This window comes from Gavialis gangeticus, unplaced genomic scaffold, assembly GCF_001723915.1.
Source record: "Gavialis gangeticus isolate Ggan-Ray unplaced genomic scaffold, GavGan_comp1, whole genome shotgun sequence".
NCBI lineage: Eukaryota > Metazoa > Chordata > Crocodylia > Gavialidae > Gavialis > Gavialis gangeticus.
Window position 1 is genome coordinate 9,364,261 of NW_017729031.1, and position 13,780 is coordinate 9,378,040.

At 42.9% G+C, this 13,780-nt stretch overlaps 1 protein-coding gene across 1 annotated transcript in view; it reads right to left on the bottom strand.

Annotated features, from left to right (window-relative positions):
* Positions 1–13,780, bottom strand: part of EPC2 (enhancer of polycomb homolog 2) — a 109,842-nt gene that overhangs the window by 25,570 nt on the left and 70,492 nt on the right. The window lies entirely within an intron of this gene.

The window sequence follows — 13,780 nt, forward strand, 5'->3', positions numbered from 1 at the left end:
ACTTCTCTTAGGAAGAACACTCAGCTAAGTCGGATCAGTCACGTTGCTTCCTGACCTGTACTGAAAAGCTCTACCTGACTTAGGAAGTACATAGGCCAACCAGAGGTAACACTCTCCTAGACTTCGTCTTGGCCAAAGGAGACGATCTGGTGAGCAACTTGATTAGAGAGCAGCCTGGGCAACAGTGAGCACGAAACCACCACGTTCAATATCCGTTACAAGGCAGGAAAGTCAGCTAGCACGGTTGAAACTTTGGACTTCAAAAATGCAAATTTCACCAGGCTCAGGGCAACAGTAGGGGAAGTGCTGTGGGACCAGGGACCGAACATAAATGGAGTGCATGAAAAGTGGTCGTTCCTCAAGGATACGATCCTCAACACCCAAAAGAAGTCTATTCCCATGTGGAGGAAAGGTAGCAGAAGGGCTGGTAAGCCCTCCTGCCTTAATAGGGATATCACGGTCCTCTTGAAAAAGGAGGCAGCATACAAACAATGGAAGCTTGGGACAGTATGCAAGGAGGACTATACAACAATGGCTTGCACCTGCAGGGAGCAGATTAGTAAGGCTAAGGCAAAGACTGAATTTAAACTAGCTACAAACATCAAGGACAATAACAAGCCCTTCTTTAGCTAGTAGGGAACAGAAAGAAAACAAATGGAAGCGTGGGGCCATTGCTTAACTCGGGACAGCCGGTTGCCAACATGTAGGAGAAAACTGAACTCCTGAATGACTGCTTTGCACCAGACTAGGGGGAAAACCATACTAGATGAGGTTCAGAATGGGCATGGTGGGAATGCCCGCCTTCCTACTGTTGACATTCAGCTGGTGTATGATCAGTTAGGAACGTTAAGACATTTATAAGTCAGCAGGACCGGATGAACCTCATCCAAGTGTGCTGAAGGAGCCAGCTGAAGTCATCGCAGGACCTCTGGCAAAACTCTTCCAAAACTTGTGGCACTCAGGGTAGGTCCCGGAAGAGGGCCAATATTGTACCCATCTTCAAGAAGCAGAGGAGAGAGGACCCGGGCAACTATAGACCAGTTAGCCTAACTTCTATCCCAGGGAAAATTTATCAAGGAGTCCATGTGCACTACGCTTGCAGAAGGTAGGATTCTGAATGACAGCCAGCATAGCTTCATCGCAGGCAGGTTCTGCCTTACTGATCTTGTCTCCTTCTATGGCCAGGTAACGCACCAACTGGATATGAGAGAGGAGGTTTACAGTGTATACCCAGACTTCCAAAAGACCTTTGATCTGGTATCCCATCATGTTCTCAGGGGAAAATTGAAGGACTGTGGGCTTAACTGCTCAACAGTCAGGTGGGCTGAAAGTTGGCTGCAGGGTAGGACTCATTTCTAATGAACAGATCTGTGTTGTCCTGGCAAGAAGTGACTAGTGGTGTCCCTCAGGGGCTTGGTCCAGTGCTTTCCAATATCTTTATCAATGATTTGGATGTTCAGGTGAAGAAGTCACTGGTCAAATTCGTGGATGACACCAAGTTATGAGGAAGTGTGGTCACACTTGAAGATAGGCTGCAGATACAGGTGGACCTAGACAGACTGGCAAGTTGGGCAGATCAGAACCAGATGAAGTTCAGCATTGCAAAGTGTAAAGTGCTCCATCTGGGGACAAACAACCCCCAACATACTTACAGGCTTGGTAGCACCAGACTGACTAGCACTACAACTGAAAGGGACCTAGGGGTAATAGGCCACAGTATGAACATTAGCCGTCAGTGTGATGCTGTAGCCAGCAGGGCAAGCAATACCCTGGCATGCATCGACCGATGCATCTCAAGCTAAAGCAGAAGAATCACTTCCTTGGTTTTCTTAGCATTGGTGAGACCGCAGCTGGAGTACTGCGTCCAGTTCTGGGCGCCGCACTTCAACAAGGACGTGGAAAAGCTCGAGTCCAGAGAAGGGCCACCCATATAAATCAGAGACTTGCAGGTCAAGCCATATGAGGAAAGGCTGAGGGATTTGGGCCTCTTCAGCCTAAGAGAGAGAAAGCTGAGACAGGACTTGGTAGCAGCTTAGTGCTACCACTAGGGAAGTACATCAAGGGCTCAGCAAACAACTGTTCACCAGGTCACCGTTGAGGAAAACCAGGAATAATGGCCACAAGCTCCTGGAAGACCGTTTCAGGCTTAACGCTAGAAAAAAAAAAACTTCACAGTTAGGGTATCCAGATTGTGGAACAGACTCCCTCCAGAGGTGGTGCAATCACCTACCCTGGGAAGCTTCAAGAGGAGACTGGACAGTCACCTTGCTGGGGTCACCTGACACCAGTTGTCTTTCCTGCCTAGTGCAGGGGGGGCTAAACCTGATGATCTTGCAAGGTCTGTTCCAGTCGCTTACAATCTATGAACATGTTCAGTCTATTGTTCCCTTTTTGATATCCAAAAGCATACATATTTTTGCTGACTAATCTTTTTTTCATTCTTTTTAGGCCAGGGGCAGGCAATCATTTCAGCTGCAGGGCCACAATGTGATTTGGTGAGCTTTTGATGGCAGCATAGGTAATCCTGCCCCCTGGTTGCCATCTTAGGACCAAAAATCCTGCCCCTAACCCCTGACCTTTGCCACCGAAAGTCCCTACCCCTTCCCTTCTGGAAATACTCCTTTTGGGAGGAGGGGGTTGCCATCTTAGAACCAGAAAAAACAGATCATACACTAAAAGTCAAACGTCTACTATAACAAATTTTAATCTCATTACAAAAAATAATTTTGTTCTGATTTGTGTTTGCATATATAGAGGTGATTGCATAACAACTCAAAAATAAATTCTTAGTCTTATATATTGTGTGGGGAGGGTGTGGTTAGGTATGTGTGTGGTGGGGTGTGAGGGAGGTATGTATGGGGGTTTGTGCGTGTATGGTGGAGTGTGGGGATTTGTGCGTGTATGATGCGTATGGGGGTGTATGGTGGGGTGTGGGGATATGTGGCTGTGTTGGGGGCATATATGTGGGGGTTGTGGGGGCAGGGTGTGGTGTTTGTGGGCAGTGAGGGAAGGTGCAGGGATGTAGGGGACCCCCCCCCACTCTTCCCCCATGGCGCACAGCCCTACAGGTGGCGGCAGCAGCAGCAGCAGCAGCAGCAGCAGGAAGAGGCACCTGGAGTGCCGGTGCCAGGCACAGGAGCTGCCCAGCATTGCACTTTGTGGTAACGAGCACAGCCCCCCGGGCGACCCATCACCAGGGCTCCAACCATGCACATGCAGCTTCCACATTCGTGTACAACCAGGAAGAAGTTCCACGTGCTGGAGCTGGCTGCCTGCACTGCTCCCCACTGTGCAGGTCCCGGGACTCCACCAGAAGTGGAGGGAAGCCCTTGTGCATGGACCTTCCCCACAGTGGCGTGTAAGTGAGGAAGGTGTGCATGCGTGGTATGGAGCCCTGGCAATAGAGGTAGCCCAGTGGGGCTGTGCTCATCATCACAATGTGCAGCACTGGCCAGAGCCATGCGCTGCCTGGTGGCAGAGCCTCCACCAGGCACAAGTGCCCCAAGTGCCATTGCCTGCTGCTGCTGCACTGCCCCTGGCAGGGCTGTGCACCATGGGGAGGAGAGTATTTGGAGTGTCCCCACACCATTTTTCACATTTAAACCTCGCTCACCCAAAGCTCTGTGCTGCCACTGCTCCCCTGGGTGTAGGCTCTGCATTGCTGCCAGCCCCAGCTCCCCCTGCCCCACCACTTCCTCACCAGCTGCCCTTAGCAAGCAGGACACTGAGGAAGCCAAGCAGGTCCCCTGGCGGCTGCAGCCCCGCCCAGAAGCTGCTGCTGGTCGGGCCAGGCCCTTCCACCCACAAGGGTGGAAGTGAGGCACAACAGGATACATTGGCAGGGGGTGTATATATGTGGGTGCCTCACTCCAACCCTTCTGGGCGGAAGGGCTGGGGAAGGTGGGAGGGTTACAATTAGTTGGTGGGTGCTGCAGCCTGGATTACAGTGCCTGGTGGGCCAGATTTGGCCTGTAGGCTGTATTTTGCCTGCCCATTTTAGGCTCTCTGACTCTTCTTAATAACTTGCTCTAAGCACTTATTCATGCAGTTTGGCTGTGTCCCCCTCCCCACTTTTTTCATTCAAGTTTTTTCCCCCTCTTGCTTTGACTACAGATTCCACAATGTAAGCATCTTTGATCTGAAGAAAGTCCAGTCTCCACATTTATATCTCTAAGCTCCTCACTGTAGCTGATTTCAATAACTAAGTCCCAGTTTATCAGGAGTTTACCCTTTTGATATCAAGATACTTTTATCAAAAACAGATACTGAGAAGTTATGTAGTCCAAATCTACTGCCCAGGAAAGGAGCATCTGTCTAAACCACCCTAGACAAAAGTTTGTCTAACCTGTAATTGTATAACATGTAATTCCACAGCTTCTTGATGATCCGTTCCAATGCTCAACTGCCTTCAGAATAGAATTTTTTTTGTAATATCTACCCCAAATCTCTCTTGTTGCAACATAAGCCCATTATTTCTTGTCCTGTCCTCTGTGAACACAAAGAACAAATTGACGAGCAATTTGAACAATCCCCTTTTGATATTTTACATATGCTTTCTGATCCCAGCCCCCAACTTTTCTTTTCTAGGTTAAAGAATCCAAAAACTCTTCTCACCTTTCCTATACATCCTCATAAATAATATTTTAGCAACAATTTTACATTGTTGACTCACATTCAGCTTGAGATCCATTATAACCCCAGATTTCTTTTTATAATGCTGCAGTCATATTTGTCCATTCAATTGTTCCTTAGGAGCAGTACTTTGTCCTTATTTCAAACAACTAAATGAAGATAAAAAAATAGTAACAGACCTAAAACAGGCTCTTGCAAGCACCCACTTGATGCCACCTCCTGCTCTGATATTGAGCTGCTGATGGAACTCTACTCTTTAGAACACGCTTAATTCAACCATTTATGCACCCACCTTATAGTAGTTTCATCTACAGCATATTTCCTTAGCTTACATATTAGAAGATCGTGGCAGATAATATCAAAAGCCTTAGTAAAGTCGAGGCATATCACATCCACTGCGCCCCCTATCCACAAGGCCTGTTACCCTGTCACAGAAGTAAATTAGGCTGGTTAGAAATTATGTGCCTTGACAATTCCATGTTGGCTCTTACTTATCAACTTGTTATCCTCTAGGTACTTATAAAGGAATTGTTTTACAATATGCTCCAGGATCTTTCAATGTGTCAAAGTTGTAATGAATAGTGTCTAACTCTCTGCCCCCCTCCCACCCTTTTTTAAGATGTATACTACATTTGTCCTTTTCTAGTCTTCTGTGACCTTACCTAACCTTCAGGAGTTATCAAAGATAATAACTAATGGTTCTACAATGGTTCTACATCAACCAATTCCTTGAGTATCTGAGAATGAATCTTACCAGGCAGCTGCTTTAAAAACATGCATCTCATCTAAGATATCTTTAACTTTTTTTTCCCCCCCTGCTCTTGGCACAGTGCCTACCCTCTCCTTCCCCATTTTCCTCAACACTAATCACATTCATCATCTGACAAATGACTTTTTGTGAAAAGTAAAAAAGCATTGATATCAATATCCCCGGTCATCTAAATTATCTGAACATGTCTCAGTTAACTCAATTAGATCATAATTGTGTGCGCATACTACTGCTTCCAGCTTATTCCCCACACTTTTTAAATTAGAAATGAGCATCCAAGATGACTAGGAAATTGACCCACTAATTTCTTCCTTCTGACCTTAAGATTTCCCAAGGGTATATTTTTATTTATCCTTACATTTAATTTAAATTACCTCAAATATGATCCAAAACATCTTCATTATTTTCAAACCAAATCTAAAATGGCATTGCCTTCTGTTGGCTCAGTGATTATTTGATGAATAAAGCTCAGATGGTCCAGAATATCCGGGCCCTACTAACATTAGTACCCTTTTTTTCCCTAGTCAGTACTTAGGAAGTTAAAGCCCTGATGGTATAGTAAAATCCCTGTTATCCAGCATGAGTGGGGAATGCTACGTGCTGGTTATGTAAAAATTCCAGTTATCTGAGGCAGATAATGGGAAGCTGGGAGACGGGGTGGCAACAGCCGCATGGGGAGCAGCGGCAGCACAGGGTGGTAGGTGGTGGTATAGCGAAAATAGCCTTCTGTTGTTTAACAGTTAAAGGTTACAGCAACGTCAAGTCAGCAGTTAAGGATTACCAAATACTAGATCATGCTTCACCCCAACAGCTGAAGACTGCAAGCAACGACCCCCCCTGAAGACTGCAGACCACAAAGCCAGAAGATCATGTCCTACCAATCCCAGCCTGCCAAGAGGACAAAGGAGGATGACCTTCGCATCTGACTCAGTGGAATCCACAGGCTTGTATGAACAGTTATCACTATAAAGAGTGAACACAAACACAAGGCTCTGGGTCTTTTCCACCTGCAAGGAGGAGTTTTAGGCACGTCCAACAAGACCTGATTCCATCCCTTGTGGTAAGTCCGGCTGGCCACCAGACTGACCTGGAGCAACTTTAGAACTTGGTAACACCTTAACCTTTGCAAGACTGTGTGCATGTGTGCTCGTTTCTTTTGTAGGAATGAATGAATATGCATGAAAATGAGTGAAGCAGATAACCTTACTGTTCTTTGTTCTTTTTACGTTTCATGTTCCAATAAATGCGGTGTTGTGCCTTATCCTCTGATAAGATTCCTGCTCGTTTTTAATTGACACTGTACGCCCCGTGCACACAACAGTGGCGATAGCCACCGTGTGCAATCTTCCTCCCCCCGCGTCCAGTTAATAAGAGTATTCCAGCTTGCAGAATGCCGGACAACAGGGGTTTTACTGTATTGCTCTCTCCAACAGCATTATTGAGATGTCTACCCTCATCCAAGTCATATTCTCTACAGGTTAAAAGCAGAACCTTGGCACTATTAGTAAGCCTTCTTTTACCAATGTTCCCTAAAGTGTTTTTAACCCAAACATTGTTTTATCAATGCAATTCTATATCTCCCTGCCTTTAAACAATCTATCACATCTACTACTGTAGAATACTGTCCTAGCACCTTCACCTTTACTTCTATCTATCCCTTTAATACATGTTTTAGCCATGACTGATATTTCAACATGGTTCTCTTATCCCTGTAACACCGTGATCAGTAATTCAAGTTCTTCCATTTTGTTGACCAGATTCTTGGCATTAGCATACGAACAGGGCTGGGGACTGGACTCGAAGATCTTCCGAGGTCCCTTCCAGCCCTACTTTCTATGAAAACATTTCAGTAGTTTCTTATCAACCATACTCAAGTTTAGTAGCAGCTGCAGTTTTTCCACTAACTGAATCATCTGGGTGCTGTTCTCATCAGTATTTTGTTGCTCCTTGCTGTCCATACGTACTTTTATGCATTAAAACTTCTTTACCCATTGGCGTATGCTCATTTATCATGTTTTCCCTTTCCTGTATATTAAAACCTGACATGTAAATACTTTAAGTCCCTCCAAAACATCTCCCCTCATTTCTTAGTTTATAGCTCTTATCAGGCAGGACAGCCTTGATCCCAGAAAACTATTTCCCCAGGTACCTAGGTGGGGCCCCATCAAAAAAAGTATTATACCTCAATAAAAGCCTCACAATAGTTCAATGTCTCAAAAACCTTCCATGTCTCAAAATCAATCCCTGAGCCATCTATTAATCCTCATATTATCTTTCTCCCCTTTTCTAAAGACTGGAAGACTTGTTAAACATTACTTGAGCTTCTACTTTTTCAACAGCTTCAGCATGGCAGTTACTTTAATAGTTCCAAGTGGAATCCTGGTGTGTAGTCTTTTCCCAACATGAAGGACTAAGAAAGTCAGTAGATCCATTTCCATTTCAAAATGGATCCCTTTTAGCATCCATATCCCTTTCAGTCACTGCAAATGATCTGTTCTAACTTTGTGGATCTGTTCTGGTGACACGTCTGTCAATTCTTCTAAATAAGGAATCTCCAATCACAGCTGCTTTCTAGTGGGGTTGCAAATTTCTATCCTCCTTCTTTCCATTCTGTCTTTTACTCACTCACATTGTACTAACGAATGTTTGCAAAGAATGTGAAAGCTGCAATGTCATATTTTTCAGAGTAAAAAAAAAAAATACAAAAATTAAGGTTCCTACAACAACGTTAGGTTACATTGCACATTAGGATCTTCTCTTCATGCAGCATAAGAAAGCAAAAGCAAAGTTTCACAGTTTGTGTCCATTAAATGTTAAACATTAAATTCAGAATATTTAATAAATAATAAATCTTTTAAAACTGCAAGCTGGAAAAAACAAATTTGTTTCATAAGACACTTAGTAAAATAATGAAAACTTTCAGTTGTAGTTGTTGTACAGATAACTTTTTAGACGAAACCCCTAGCCTTGTCTTTGATTCTAAATAGGCAGACCCTTGGCAAACCCATGCAGAGTTAATTGTAGGATAGAGGCCTAAGAAGTTATATTATCTAATTATATCTGTTCTACAATAAGTTCTATAAATGCAAAAAAAAAGAAGGAAAACATTTACATTCTTTTCTGTGCCTGGTAATAAAGCTCTTCACTATCCTATAATTACTTAGTATTTGAAGAATTGTGCATCTATACGTGTGCGCGCATGCACACACACACGTATACACATTCCATTCATTAGAAAATAAAAAACCCTAATATCCAAGCAAGCAGCAGTAGGACAGCTGAAGGAAGCTTTACTGTAATTTCTTGGCTTTAGTAGTAAACAGCAACTTTGGCATTTCAAAATAGCCAAACGTAAGTCTAAAATGGTCCATAAAGATTTACAAATAATTAACAACCTGAACGTGATAACAGCTCTTTATCTATGCATAAAGGACACTTCAGCCTAACTATTTTAAACTCCAAATGTAAAGTGATGAGTTTTACAAAAAAAATAGGTCTGAAATATCTTGTTAATTGGAGATAGTCTGTACATGATGTTGAACCTTCACAGGTTATTTGCAGCAAAAATTTGCAGAACACTTTCAAAACAATCATTTAAAGAAACTGGCCTCACTCCTAATTCACAGTTCTCTATTTTACCTATAACTAATTATCCACATCTGCAAAAACCATATATTTGTAGTCGGCAAAAAATGAATCAAAGACCTTCAGCACTGCCAGACTTCTATTGTAAGTAATTCCATTGGGTAGTAGCCTTATCTTACTTACTAGCTACTGTTACATATGCAGAGGTCTTGTATATAAAAATTACACCAAAAACTTTAATATTTATAAACAGTTACTTACTCTACAGTGGCTGCAATTCAAAATGTTCCAGTCAGTAGGAGCCCCACTGTAGGATGTGCATGTGCCTCATACGTGCAAAACAGTAATCTAAACAGCACTGTCCACTGGGTTAAGGCACCCATCCTGTGCCTCTGCTTCCATACAAAAGGTGGGATAGTTATGCCTCCACATCATTTTCCTCACAATTCAAAGCTTATATTATTGAGGATTTTAACAATGGGGATGAGAACAGGTTTGGAATACACAAGGTATTGAAGAACTGGTTCCTGTAGGGAAACCAGGCACCCTTTTTTCAAGTATGCATCATCCCACTGTAGGTAACCAACAAGCAGCATCTTCTCTCAATCCTGTGAATAAGAAGCATCAGCTGCTGTTTCAAAACCCTGGCTTGCCTCTGAAATTACATATAACAAGGTTCAGTCACATGTTTGGAGCTGGCTGACTACAAGCAAAGGTAGATACAAGGAAGGCCATCTTGTTTGATGTATTCCCTTATAACAGCTTGAACAGAAGATCTAGGGATTTCAAGAAAGTCTTATCAAGATTCTTTGCAGAAAAACAGGTTCATAACTTTGTAGGAGGCCCTCAAGGAGTCTGAATACTGTCAGATAAAAGACGACCAAGTGTGACTTTACTACAACATGACATGCCAATATGGATGGGAGGCAATCCAGCCCATCTCAAGTATAGCCTATAGTAAGGATCTTTGATTCTGAAGCTTCACCTAGGTCCAAATTATCCTGTATTGCTCTTTTGGAGAAGAGACCAGACTCTGTTCTCTGGTAAGAAAGCTTCTGTTGCCTAAAAGTTGGTCAAGGCTCCATGAAATCCATCCCCTGCAGTGGCATATGAAATCCCTTGCTGATCAAAAGGGGCCACCGCTGGGAGAACAAGGAGATAACATGTTTCAGGGGCCACTTGGGTCTCCTGTTAGAACTTCCTCTCTTTCATATGGCATCAGATACCAACTTCCAAATCTATGAGCCACTGTCCGGTATTACTGCTCAATGTGATTCCAGCTGTCTGGACATTTGTAAAGACTGCAGCTTTCAATTAAGTGCTGTGCTGTTTATACCACATTCTCACGGAGGACTGTCCACGATGCTCATCTTGTAAAGTGTTGTTTTGAAACATCTATATCCAGATCTCAGTTTGTTCAGTTTGACCCACACTTCTCTGTGAAGGTCATGCCCTTGGGGGAATCATTTGGTGCCAGTACAAAATACTGTAAGAATGGGTCTGACCTTTCCCAGTGGCCAGCCCATTTCGTTGCTGCCCCTAGGTTTGGTTCAGCATCCCCAATCTCTACCAGGAGCTTATGGGTTTCATGTACAAATGGTTTACAACTTTTAAGCCTCTTAAGCCTCCATCTATTTGGTCTTCAGTTAGCAGTTGACTGTTGTCATCTCTTGCCTCTATTGCAAGAGACGACAACAATCAGCTGCTAACTGAAGACCCAAATAGATGTAGTTCTGTAGTTTTTACAATGCAGAGTCATTGCATTGCTTGGTGAGGTTAAAGAGCTGCTTGTACTGCTTGCCCCAGCATGGCACATAATGGCTTAAAGCCTCTAGGTACACAGAGTTTGACTATTTCAATTAGGCAGTTTGTAAATGTATTGTAGCTTTGGTCAGTGTTAGTTTCTGATGGACCGTCTAATTGGTTTGCACTCTGGTTGATCAGCCTTTGGTATTTCTGCCAATCTGTTGTCTGAAAATTCCATTTTGGAGCTGGTTTGGATGGTGCGGGCTGAAAAAAATCATATTGCCAGTGCTGATGAACGAAGGTCTTTCTGGAGATTATGGAAATTTGTCAAGTACTTTTCTTACTGGGATTTTACTGGCAGACTTATCAGCAGTGCCAGTCACAGATCTCCAAGGAGAAAAGACTCTTCTTGAGGTGATAAAAATATATACCATGGTGATGGAGAGGGACAGGCTTCCTTTAGAGATGGAGACAACATCTTCAGCATGGCAGTTATTAAAATAGTTCCAGCTGTACTGACTGGGGCATACTCTTACTGCACCAGTAAGATCTGTACTGATGATCACAGGTGATGGTCTGAATCAGTACAAGAGGCAGGGTTGCTACTTGGGAACCTTCAAAGTTGTAGGCAAGCCTACTTATCACGAGGTCTCACACTGAGATATACCTGAAGTCTGTGTCTCAGGCGCTGGAATGTTCTCTCCCATGTAGTCTTGGGATTTAGTAACAAGTCTTGGCACAGGTTTTGATACCAACTATGTCTGTGGCATCATGTATGCTACTTGGATGCAGAGGGTGCCGACAGTTTATTGTCAAGTCTTTTTGGCTCAACAGACTACCTCATTTGTCTTGCAGCTGGTGTTTTTATTTTTTATTTTTCCCCTGCTAAGAATCTGATAGGGCCAGAATATTTTTAAATTCTAAATAGTAAATTTGCCCCCATAACTATTCAGAATTTCAGTTGAATTTGCCAGACTGTTTCAGGCAGAAAACAACGGCCAGGGAAAAGGATGGTGGAAGCAACCTGTTACCACACTCAGTAAATGCTTCAAGAATTTATTCAGGGTTCAAGCAACCTGGGCCAGATTCCCACTCCTTCCTTAGTAGACTGAATCCAGATCTTCTCATCTGCTAGGAGGATACAAAGCTGGGAAGGGTTTTAGGGTATCATTTTGAGTTGGGGCATACTCAATATTTGTGATGCTTCTGTTCATTTTGCGTGGAGTTTTTAAATACTTACTGAATGAAAAAAGGAAAAAATGACAGTTGGACACATTTTGGGAGAGGGACATCTACCTGGGTTATAACCCATGCTGCAATGACACTCTGCTTACACAAAAAGGTTCAGTGCTTTAAAGGAGGAAGAAACTAAACCTGCATCTTGGCCAGGTTACCAAACCACTAGGCTAACATTTTCATGGCTATTAAAAGTTCTGAAATTTTAAATGTTGCCGGTTAAAAGGTTGTGGGTTATATTTCACTTGATATAAGCAACTGAAAAATTTCTCATCTCACTTAGAAAAATAAAAAACCCTGATTTCTGGTCAACCTAAACAGAAGTTGCTTTTAATTTTGAAAGCCAAACCCAAAAATCAAGTATCTGAACAGTTCTGGATCATTGTTCTCATCTCCGCAGAATCTAAAGACTGCTTAAAATCTGTGTATTCCTGCATAGAATAAGACAGATCAAATCTTAATTCGGTATATGGACTCAGCTCCACTGAGAGGTAGTCACAATAAATACCTCTTTACTACAAGGATGCCTGTACAGGTAAAGTCCCATCTCATCAATATTTAGTCCAGTTAGGTGGGTTTCATTCAAAATGTTGTAGATCAGTGAAAAATTATAATCTTTTTTTTGTGTTTTTTTCATATATTCATGTTCCTGCTTTATGGAAAGCAGTGGGTCCAAATTATGAAAAGGATTATTCAACAGATAAGAACCAGCTGTATACCATTTTTGTCCATAGGCTGATGCAACAAAAAGGGCAGGGGAGATTGGGGGGGAGGGGACAGGAGGGTGATTGTGAGTGGCATCTATGCAGAAGGAGGCACAGTAAATCTGTATAGCCTTAAGAGGCACAGATATGCAAAAGACTGCTCTTGCATGAATGGCACATGCTCATCTACAGTAGGATCTAAACCGACAGATACTCCACAAAGGATAAATAAGGAAAAGCTAACTTCTGAATCACATTTATACAAATACAAAACAGGTAGAAAAACTGAGCACAAAAGTAAAACTCTAAATCAAACAGTCTTCAAACATAATCAAACACTAAGCACTTGTGGTCTCAGACTGCTTCAAAGAAGTGAAAACTTCAGTTCAGAATTAGTTAAAATATACAAAACCAATGACCTTCTCAAAAAGCCATCAACATTTACCTTTTTGGGCAAAAACAAAATGGTAACTGCTACTCGTGACTATGATCTCAAACTACCCGGAAACTAGACTCACAACTCTTCAGTAGCTTACGAGCATCATGTGTATGTAGAGCAGCAGTTCCCAACTGCAGGTTACAACCCAAATGGGGGTCACAGGGGCAATGCCAGTGGCACCGCACAGAAAAGATGCGCCACGCTGTGTGCTGGGAGCTCCCCGATCCCTGGGCCACTGGCACCACACTCTGCTCCCAGAAGTGGGGCGTGGAAAAAAAAAAAGGCTGGGAGCCACTAATGTAGAGCAATACATGCAAACAAAACTGGGGTAGTCACTCAGGTACCATCCTGTCCTACCATCTGCCTAACTGGTTCAGAAAACCATGAGCTTTTGTACACAGTACCCTATACTGTCACATGTCCCCACACACGCACACAGTTATGGCAATACTATTTAAACATAGATGTTTAAAAAAATAAATAAAGCAAAAGTGTATCTGTATATCTGCTGGATAAGAACACAGAATTAATAACTCTTTTAATATAAATGCTTTTCCATTTTTTCTATTTATAAATTGCACTTTTCTCTCCTTAAATAGATTGAGGCTATACATTTGAGACGCTGAATCTCAGCCTTTTTTTTTTTTTGGGGGGGGGGGGGGGGGGGGG